General features: G+C 33.7%; 2 long non-coding RNA genes across 2 annotated transcripts; one reads left to right on the top strand and one right to left on the bottom strand.

The window, feature by feature from the left end:
- Positions 1 to 2,507: 2,507 nt before the first annotated feature.
- Positions 2,508 to 3,567, bottom strand: LOC149518394 (uncharacterized). The gene is made up of 3 exons (XR_016343317.1): positions 3,103 to 3,567; positions 2,968 to 3,007; positions 2,508 to 2,869 (listed from the first exon to the last, which is right to left on the bottom strand). It is a non-coding gene; the product is annotated as an uncharacterized LOC149518394 (long non-coding RNA).
- Positions 3,568 to 4,895: 1,328 nt separating this feature from the next.
- LOC111286039 (uncharacterized) lies at positions 4,896 to 7,099 on the top strand. The gene is made up of 3 exons (XR_016343316.1): positions 4,896 to 5,415; positions 5,692 to 6,216; positions 6,527 to 7,099. It is a non-coding gene; the product is annotated as an uncharacterized LOC111286039 (long non-coding RNA).
- The last annotated feature ends 4,018 nt before the right edge of the window (positions 7,100 to 11,117 follow it).

Below are 11,117 nucleotides of genomic sequence, written 5' to 3'. Positions count from 1 at the left end.
AAAAATTTTTATGATTTTTTGTGTTGATTGATTATAATTAAATTTTTTTCTTTTGAAATTTATTTAAAAAAATCTCAATTCTAATGCCTTTAGTTTATTAATTTTATTTTTTTGTTTTTAGGAGACATTTTTTTAAAATATTTAAATTTTAAAATTTTTAAAGAAATTTTTTGTTATTTTTGTGAGTTTTTTAGTTGAATTTTTTGTAAGTTATTTTTTCAATTGATTATTGCTTTAGTTGCATTTTTTATGTCCTAATATATGATTATGTTGGTTAGTTTTAGAATTTTCAAGATTGAATTTTTTGAGTTGAATATGTTTTTAGAGACTTTTTTATTATCTAAATGTTTGGTTTTGCAAAAACTTTGAAAGATTTTGTAATTGTCAACAATACTTCCCCCTCAATCTATTCACATCTATTTTTATTTTTATTTTTATTATAATTATAACTATAATGAAACAAATGAAAAAAAAATATTTTTGAAAAAATTTTATTTAAAAAAATTTAGTTGCCACGTATCAACACATTAACCTTTAGAGATTTTTTGAAAAATTTTTATAAAAACAAATGAGACATGACAAGCTTGTTTTACTTACATACTTTCTTGCATGTTATAAGGAAGGCAGTTCAATTTGAATATAATATGTTTCGATTCGATTTGATATTTTAGAATTGATTTTTTTTTTTAAATTAATTTTTAGGTTGGATTAAATAATAATAAAAAAAAATTAAGATCGAATTTTAGATAAATCCGACTTAATCTAATATATATAAAAAATTATTTTTTATTATTTATTTAATTTTATATTTTTTATATTATACATTTTTATTTAATTTTATATTTATATTAAAAATAATATTTAATTAATTTCAGATCCGATTAAATTAGGTATAATTTTATACAATATCAGATCGAATCAGGTTTAAGTATGAAAAAATAAAAAATTTATTAGATCTGATCAAATTTAAATTTTATATATATATAAAATTAGATCGTGTTCGGGGTGAACAAAAAATCGTTCCGATCCAATCCGGTACTATCCCTAGATATAATACTATTATTCATAAGATAATTTTAAGCAAATAAAAAATATATATGATTTTTAAAAACACTTTTTTAAAAAAATTTAAAATACTAAATTATAAAAATAAAAAAGGTCATAAGTCAATATATTAACCTTTAAAAGATATTTTGAAAAAGGTTTTTAGAAAAAAACAAAAAACATGTGACAGGTAAAGAACTTGTCACATGTCTTGCCATATGTCACCACACTATGTCCTTTAAGGAATAATTTTAATCTATAGTTATAGATTATAGATATACAATTTTTTTTTTCAAAATTATTTTATTATTGAATCATCCAAGCATTGAATAGCAAATGCTAATTGTTCTTTTTATTATAATTAATTTTTATTAAAATATAAAATATTTTATTTATTTTAAGTTTATGCATTATAAGCCTCATTTTTTTTCAAAAATCACCAATATAAGTCATTGTAACATTTTTTTCTTCAAATTCTCATTTAAATTATTTATAAAAAAAAGAATGAAATTGTCTTGGTTTGGTAATAAGAGAAGTGAAAGGATGAGACGCCTGGCTGCCTGGGATATAGTTCTTTTTGTTTCTTGGCATATATTGCATTCTCAAAATCAGACGGCAGGAACCCAAAAGACAAAAAAAGGGGACAAAATCAGTTGTTGTCATGGAGTAGTTAAAATAGTGGAGGATGGATGGACATTGGCCAATCAAGCACAAGTTCTTTTTACATGTCTTTCCAAGACCAAGAGATGGATGGATATATTCTGGGAATCTGGAGGAATCTTGAACGTGGAACAAACAAGTACACTAACCATTCCTTTCTCCAAAACCAGGAAAACAAGTGGAAAACATAGCATTTGTTTCAGTAACTTCAATCTGCAATTTGTGTTAATAATAATGGAATTAACCGCAAAATTGGTTTTGGCTTTAAACTTGTTGATGTTTCAGTTAAATTTAGTAGTGTTGGCAGCCGATGTATATAGCAGAAGTTCCCACCAGGCTTTGTTTTTGGTGCATCAACTTCAGCCTATCAGGTTTGTCTAGTCTACTTAAATTCTGTTTTCCATTAAGTTTGGACTTTGGGTATTGACTAATTACTGTTCAATTGTGTGGTTGCAAATGATAAATGAAAAGAATGAAGGTGCAGCTAATGAAGATGGGAGCTAGCACACCCGGTATATGGGATACTTTTGCTCATGCTGGTATATGATTTTCTCTTATTCCTTCACATTGCTTTCTATTTCGTTTCATTTTCTTGCATGTATATGTATGAAAGCAAAAGTTGTTATTCCATGGAAGAATTTCCCAATTCCCGTAGGAGCTGATAGACCAAGCACAAGCAGGCTTCTGAGTTCTGCTTTTCTCTAAACCCTGGGGGACCTTTAGAAACTTTGCATATATTTATCAGTTCAGTACTCCGTGGCCAAGGCTATCTGAGCCTTTCTGTGTTCAGAGAAGAAAAGAGAGAGGGAATCGTTTTTTTCACTATTTGATTCATGACTTTTGCAAGAGATGACCTGCCAGCTCATTATTCTACATTTCCACTGGACTCTTGAAACACCAAATGGTTATTGACGTTCAAGCTCATCTGGATTAAGACCTTTAGAAGGACCGACAAAAATGGATTCTTTTCTCAATCATCGGTTTATAAAGTGCTAAATTTGAGATGACATCTGAGCAGGGAAAGAGAAAGAGATCTTAAGAATCCAAATGTAGCGTCGAAAAAAGGCGGAATAGTGAATACCATGCCGGAATGGCGATGAACGGAATTGATTCTACGATTACATCCAGGTAACATCATCTTTGATGCTATCAGCTTCTCCACTCCCTAAGCAAAATATACAGTTTAGTATACATTTAAATATTTTATTTTCATTTTCAAAACAAGCAATGGAAGAAAATGAAAGAAAATGAAAAAGGCATTACCATAACGATCCCATCTTTGCATTTTATTCCAATTACAGTTCTGCAAAAATAAAAAGTTTTTTGAAAAGAAAATTAGATTTTTGGCAACCTAAATATATAAAAGAAGAATATAATTATCAAAGAAGAAGAACGGACCCACTATTGTCGATGGATTTGGCGCCGTACTCGATCTGGAAAACGCGGCCGTTAGGAGAGAAAGTGGTAACAGAGAAATCATAACCAGTTCCGATGCTACTCATCTTCCTTTTCGGCTTTGCTTTTTCCTACTTCCAACGCTTTGCTCTTGGTTTCTCCTGTGTTTCCAATTTTCTTTCTTCGCAAGACTTCACGCCGATGGGTCTGATTGATCCAGTAAAGCTCTCCCAATGGTCTTTTCTTTCCGACCAAGCCCTAACTAAAGCAAATTTTGGTCTCGGGTCGGGCTCGAACCTTTCACGTGGGCCTCTTGGAGAAAATAAAATGGCATTCGTTCAATCGTTTTGTTTAGGTGAAAGGACAGAACGGGAACACAAGGCAGAGTAATCGACAAGTTAGGGGAGGGGGGACTTTTCGTAATTTAAGATGATTATTATTTTAAATTATGATTAGTTTATATTTAAAAATATATAATTGTAAAGAGAATTAATTATTTTTTATATAGAATAAATTTTTTCAAAATCAAAAAGTTATTTTTAATTTATTAAATTGAACTTAAATGTTTTTTTTTTATATTTTTAAAAGTTGTATTTGTATAAATTTTTAAAAATATATTTTTAAATAATAAATAAAATTATTTTATTTTAATCTTTACATATATTAAAATAAGATTTAATGATATTATTTACTTTAATTTATTCATAATATTATATTATTTTATCTTATTTATAATTTTGTGCAGCAAATGTATTAATATACTAATCCCATCCAATTTATGGATGGAATAAAAATACTAATTTGGTTTGGGTAGGTTGTTTTGAAGTTTGACTTTGAAAAAACAAATGGCCATTCACTAAATTTATATAACTCTAGATGAAAAGTATTCTGAATGCATTGATTGCTTGACAGCTGTCTTTTGTGTTGAGTTACTTTTTGGATTTCCTTTATCATTGGGTTATTTCATCCTAAATTTATGGGGCATTGAATTTTAAATTTAATTTTTTTATATTTTATGGTTGTTTTGACAGTCTTATTTTTTTCATTACTTAATGATCAACGTGAATGTCAATAATCATTTCATCTTGATAAATAATTATGTATATACTATTACCATATAATATAATAAAATATATATTTTAAAATTTTTATTAACAATTTCTTATCACATTATTTTTATAACATATTCAAAGAAAATTTTATAAGCATCCAAATAGATATTTTTCTATCATTTTATTAGATCCTGAAAAAAATAAATCCTAAATCATATACTATAATATCAAAAATAAATCATTCTCTAGAAGATGAAAAAAATTTATTGATAATTACTTAAAATTTAGTGTTTAGTATTTATTTGTTATGATAACATATAACACTTTTAAAATAATTATCTATCTTGAATATAAATAAACTTTTCAATAATCAATTATAACTAAAACTAAATGTTTCACTACTGTTTCTTTAACAATTAATCTTTTTAAAAACTTTGTAAGTTTAAATGCATATCTAACATTTTCTATTTAGTTTTATAATAATTTTCTTTTACCAATTATTTTAATAAAATTTTGTGTATTTAATAAGACTAACTTTATATTAAATTATTTTAAATTCTAATTTCATCAAATATTGATTAAATAAAGTGCTAAAAATTAATTTAACACAATGGGGTTCAACAGTAGCAATAAATCAATACTCACTGTCAGATCCGAATGCAAAAGGTTACAGCCCGCCCATCTTTATATGACCATCTTGTCCGAGAATTCCTTTGATGCTGGTCTCGTACAAAAGGGGAAAGAAAGGCTTCATTTACGAGCGCTGTTTTCGTCGAACTAAAAATCTCATAAGATAACAGAAATTTTTTCTTTTACGCCCAAAACTCCCATGCCTTTCTTTTTACCTTCGAAAAGCAGATTAGCTAAGGCTAACAGGAATCCTAAAAAGAAAAAGATCAGTCAACTCCAGAGAACATAAAATGTTCCTAGGTTACGCAATTTCCTATTCCTATTGCCCGTACTACACCTAAAGCACCAACAGCGGGAGACGCGACATCTCTTTCATTCAAAGAACACCAAAGCAATCTCGATTAAAGAAAGATTTGAATGTCATAATATCAATTTGACTAAGCCGGACTTCTCCTATCTCTTAGCTGCATGAACTCTTCTTCTATTGTTATCTTTCTAGTTAGAGAGAGAGATCAGTCCTTTAACGCGATCAATTACTTATATTATAATTAAATTAAGATGATAGCACCAAACCTTCACCAAAGCAGATTCACCGGATTCAACAAAAGGCAGGGGGATTTTCCCACCAAGAACTGTATGTTTTGCAGCAACTATCTTCTTTTTTTTTTTTTTTTCTTTTTTGGTGGTGAAGTAGTATTAAAGACGAAGAATTTTGCATGAGCATAATTCATTGGATGCATGAACATTGACATTGCAGTATTATGGTCATTTTCTAGCTTTCTAGGTTTTTTGGATTGTGTGTGTGTGTTTTTTAGGGGGTGTGTCAGGCCAGTAGGCAGAAGAATTTGCTGCACCTTTGATATGGCTTAGAAGCCAATAAATTTATAACTTCTGCTTTTTATTATTTTAGGTGGTGCAAAGACTAACAGTAACACAAAGCAGGAATCAACCTCTTCCATCCAGAAATCACCTCTGGAAATTTCAAACAAAGCATTCATGGCATCAAAACGTCACACATCTGTTTCTAGCAATCTCAAGTCTTTTAGCTTTTGTGATCTAAAAAATGCCACCCAAAACTCCCGGTCAGAAACGCCTCTTGGAGAATGAGAGTTTGGTTGTGTTTTTAAAGGTTTGATTGATGAGAACACTTTTGCTCCTACCAAGCCGGGAACTGGAATCGTAGTAGCTATCAAAAGACTCAGGGCGGAAAGCTTTCAAGGCCTCAAGGAATGGCTTGTATTTACTCTTGTTTATAAGTTTCATTTCCTCTTTTCAGTTTTTCTAGTTCATAAGTGAACCTCATTCCATTCCGATCAACTTGTAGGCGGAAGTTAACTATTTGGTCAGCTCCACCACAAAAATCTTGCGAAACTCATTGGTTATTGTGCAGATAAGTTTATGCCAAAGGGAAGTTTGGAGAATCATTTATTTAAAAGTAAGGATGTCTGTTTCTGCAGATAACTCTTTTTCCATTAATCTTCTACTTATTATGTTAAATCATATACTATGTACCAATGCCTCATAAAAGTATGAGGTTAAACAACAGTATGAATCTAGTTGTCTGCTATTGGCGGAAGCCTTATGCAGGACAGCTGGGTGATATGGTTTAGCTCTTAGGATGGTAGCATTGTTGCATATGAATTACTTTTATTTCATGTTTCCTGTTTTTCTTTTTTCATTAGTAATCAGGATAGGATGTGGTGTCACATACTAACACTATAGCTATTAATATTTTCTTCTTTCAGAAGGTTTTCAACCAATTTCCTGGGCTACACAGATGCATATTGCAAAGGGTGTTGCACAGGGATTGTCCTTTTTACATAGTTTAGATGCTATTGTAATCTTCTGTCATAGTTTTGATGCTATTGAAATCTTCCGTGAATTAAAGGCTTCCAACATTCTTCTTGATTCTGAATGCTGCACCTCAAAAGTTCTGACTTGTGATTGAGTTGTATAGCAGAGATCTTCTACTGAACAAACATTCAATTTAATAAATAATGTTGTTTCCATAGAAACTCGTGTAGGATTACAATGCAAAGCTTTCAGATTTTGGCTTGGCAGGAGATGGTACAACTGGTGATAACACCCATGTTTCAACCAGAGTCGTTGGAACCCAAAGTTATACAGCCCTGGAATATGTAGAAACAGGTTTGCATCAACTTTCTTTTAAATACCATCTATACTTGTTTCCATGGAAAGAGTTACACTTAAAACATGTGACCGTGATAATGAGTAGAGAGAGTGATTTGACATGTTTATCTGTTGCGTGCTATTAATGAGAAAAATAAAAATATGAAAATAAGAAAAGAAAAAAGAAAGAAGGACAAGTAGAATAAGATTTCACATTACAGTTAATCTATTACAGCCATAAATGGAGCATACTAATCTTAAAAAGCTGATATTAATCCATGCTGGCCACGAGCATGTTCTGTCTTTGTACCTTTCTTGAAATGTTTGAGATGTTTAAGTGAAAAAGTTAGATGCCCTATGTTTCCTGGGTAGCCCAAGAAGAATTAATCACCTTTTTACACTTTTTTTTTTTTGGCATTTGGCTTGACTAGGTTGTAAATCAGTTCTCACCTGGAATTCATTAGTTAGTCAAGCTTAAGACTCCTCTCAAATTGCCTACTGGGTTAACGTAATGAATGAACTGAAGTTGAATATTTTGGCTTGCTTAGTAAATGAAATAAGATTAAGCAATAAGGTTTTTATAACAAACTTCATAGCAGTTGCGTACTAATCTTATTATTACTGTCAAAACTACCATGCCTACACAAATTTTGCCTCTATTATGATCTCCTTCATTTCTTACGACCTTTGTTGTATTTTCTCACTGAGCCGGTATGTCTTTGCTTCTTCCCCTGTCTATAACATTTGCCAAAGGCTCAGAGCTATTGAACATAATAGGTTTAATACATTGAGCACATGATCATACCAGCGACCAGTTTGTTTCATTATTAGGGAAATTAAACTAAAAGAAAAACTATGGGAGGTGGAACTAACTGCAGTCTGCAATACAGACAACTATAACTATGGTAGACTGAAAAGGGGAAAGGTTGAAAGATTGAGCAAGACCCCTTTGTTGGGGAAGTCAAACTGGGCTTGTAAATTTAGTTTTTTCAGTACTCTTCAGGTTGGAAGTTATAGTGCTTTTGAAAGACATGACATTGGAAATAGCCACCATCTTGGTATATTGATATGATCTTTCTTTTCTTGAACTTATTTTCTTACTATCTTCTTTTGAAAAGGAAGATTTATTAAGCAGATTTTGACAGAAGGATATCTCCCCTACTAATGAACTAGTTTGAACCTCGCAGGTTGTTTTACCCGAAAGAATGATGTGCACAGCTTTTGTGCTGTACTATTAGAGTTACTTTCGGGACGACGGGCAATGGATGATGCGAGAGCTGGGTTTAAGGAAGAAACACTAGTGGAATGGGGCAAAACCATTCCTAAATGTAAACAAAAAAATGTTAAGGATAATGGGCAAAAGGTTAGGGGCGAGTACTCTAAGAAAGAAGCACAAGCTGCCTATCATGGTCAGGCCCTGGTGTGCCTCGATCTTGCCATGACTGATTCTTAGCTGAGCTACTGATTTGAAGCTGAGCAACTGATGAGGTCTTGTGGTCGAGGCAGTGATTCTAGAGCTATGCACGAGTAATGTAAGCCTGAGAGCATGTTATTGATTGAATGTGTGGGTAGTGAGAGCTCTAGCACTAAGATGCATAGGCAAGTACGAGCTAATTTGCAAAAACCCTAGAGCTTGCTAGCCAGTCGGGTGTTATTGATCAAAGTTGTGCATGGGCACCCTCAAGTAGGTTGGTGGAGCGATGACTGGAATGCTGAAATTATGGTGGCCAAGAGACAGGCACTAAGCCTTGAGTTTGGCTGAAAAAGGGCCTAAAGATGGTTGGGGAAAAAAGTGTTCCTATTTCAAATAGTCTTACGATTCTTGGTAGCAGAATTACAATTTCTCCTATGCTTTTTCTAGGAGGACAACTGGTGTCAGCTTTTTAACACCCCCTTGGCTAGTAGGCAGGCAGGGGCCTGGCTAGTTTAAAGTGAGCTACTTCTAAGCACATGTGGTGTCTAGGTGGGTGGATATCATTAAGTCATAAGTGTGGCACAATGTCTTATCAGGTCATGGTAAACCCAGAGACGGTTGGGGCCGAAGAGCCTTGTATTGTGCTTTAGAATTAAATCGTAGGATTAAATGCTAGCATTCACTATGCCCTTCAATTTTCCCTCATTGAGTTAGTTCGATAAATAACCAAGGATTATGAGATGGTATTTGCATAAAAAGGGCATCATTAAGCTTGAGAGATAAGTTGGCTAGGAGGCAGGTATGCTATTAGACCCATGTGGCCATTCGGTAGAGATATGCTGCAACTGAGGTAGTACACCTAAGTTTTACGATGTGGGATGAGTATGATGTTGGGTGTCCATCATACATGCGAGTAGCCTAGAATAAGGCTAAAGGTTGAGGTTCTAAGATATGATTTTTGTGGGACAAAATGAGCTTACTATGGCTCCGGGCTAGTTGTTGACCAACATTCATGTTGTGTCTTCAGGTTTGAGGCACGAGAGTTTGCGTATAATGCGAGCGAGCATGGTATTAGGTTTTTACCATGCTAGATTGAAATATCCTCAAGAAAGTCGATGTTGCACACCTTTATGAGAATTCGATGATCGATGTTTGAGACTTTGAAGTCTATGAGTAAAGATGTGTGCTGATGATGGTGATATAATAAGAATTGGGTTGAAAATATTGCATGCTACCTTACGGGGTTTAAGCCAGTAAGCTCTCACGAGTATATGGCTTGAAGGATCGATATCGAGCTATCTATGAGAAAATAGACTCACGAAAGAGTAACCTTGACTATGAGTAGTCTTGATGCCACACAGATGTATGGTTTTGGTCTAAAGAATGCATATCCCATGACATTTTGGTATCAGAGCCACGTTTGGCTCAATTGTGGGACTAAAGTGACCCTAGGTGTGGGCATAATAATGATAGATCGAAGTAATGTTAAGCTCAAAGAGAGATATTGAGGCGAGATCGTGATATTGTGGCTATGTGGCTCGGTAAAGAGCCATAAATGCGTGCTGTGGAGAAATTAGACTAGGTGAAAGGCTTTCGAGTTGACTCTTGGATGCCAAGCGAAAAGGCATGAGAGTCTAACCTCATATAACGAAAAGTGTTGGGGCATACAAGCATTTAATGCCCTTACAGTGGGAAAAATCATGTTAAGATTGAAATGCAAGAGGGGCTATACCATAAAAGGGTTTTGTGTGAGGTCATGTGGGCCAAAAAAGTCTTGTCCCGAGAGACTTAAGTTAAGTTTATTAAGATCAATTATTAACAGGTGCACTTGTTGTGTGTTGTAAATGCCCTAGTGGGGGTACGAGCTGAATGTTTAAAGTCCAAGTGTGGAGCCACTCTGCAGAGGTAAATAAGTTTGAGTTAGCCAAGGATTGAAGCCATGAGTTGATATTGGTCAGTAGACCATAAATTTTTATGGTTAGAAGACCACGAGATTGTGCCGATCAGTGGATCGTGCTTGTGTTGGCTGAGAGAGAAGGCCTTATGAGATGTGGTGGTCAGCAGGCCACAACAGTGTGTAGTTTAGTGGAACAAGCAAATAGGAGTTGGCCAATTGACAAGACCTTATAAGTTTTATAGGTTAAAGGATCGACTGAGTGGAGTAAAGTTGATGGTATTGGCATTTAGGTGGGATCTAGTCAGCAGACTAGATGAGATTTGAACAAGGTAGAATTGCACTGATTAATTGAACCAAATATGAAACCTTTTGAATAGATGTCGGCCACTGGGATGGCTTTGAGTCTGAATGGGTTAGTGGATCCTAAAGATCAAGTGGATTGGTAAACCCTGAGATCGAGTAAGTCAGTGGATGATGTGTAAAATGGATCAGTGGATCCTAGAGCATTGAATTACCTCTTGAGATATGCCAAAGTCAAGGCAGACGAGTTATGGAACCATCGTGAAAACATGGTTGCGTGTAGAGCTGAGTTAGAGTAAAAGTATGATAACTTGTGTTTTCTGGTGGTATTGAGCCAAGGCAGTGAAGCCTGTGAGATATCTAAGCTTGAGTTTGAGTCTAAGATAACAAGCGTTAAGGTGTCGCCACGAGGACAATTGGCTAGAGGGTTACACCTAGAGAGGTGACCTTGGAAGGACTGAAATGTTTGAATACCACCATGTTAGGGTCTATTATGGGTGGTGCCGTATGAGTGCAGTTGACCTAAGCACCACGTCTAGAAGGGCATATCGAAGTGTCGGTATCGCAGGCATACAATTGGTGTGATGAGTCACGT

The sequence above is a fragment of the Durio zibethinus genome, chromosome 6 (genome assembly GCF_047325235.1).
Source record: "Durio zibethinus cultivar Kanyao isolate XHJ-2024 chromosome 6, ASM4732523v1, whole genome shotgun sequence".
In the NCBI taxonomy this organism is placed as follows: Eukaryota; Viridiplantae; Streptophyta; class Magnoliopsida; order Malvales; family Malvaceae; genus Durio; species Durio zibethinus.
Note: the sequence above shows the minus strand (reverse complement) of the source record. Positions and strands in the feature narration are given on the sequence as shown.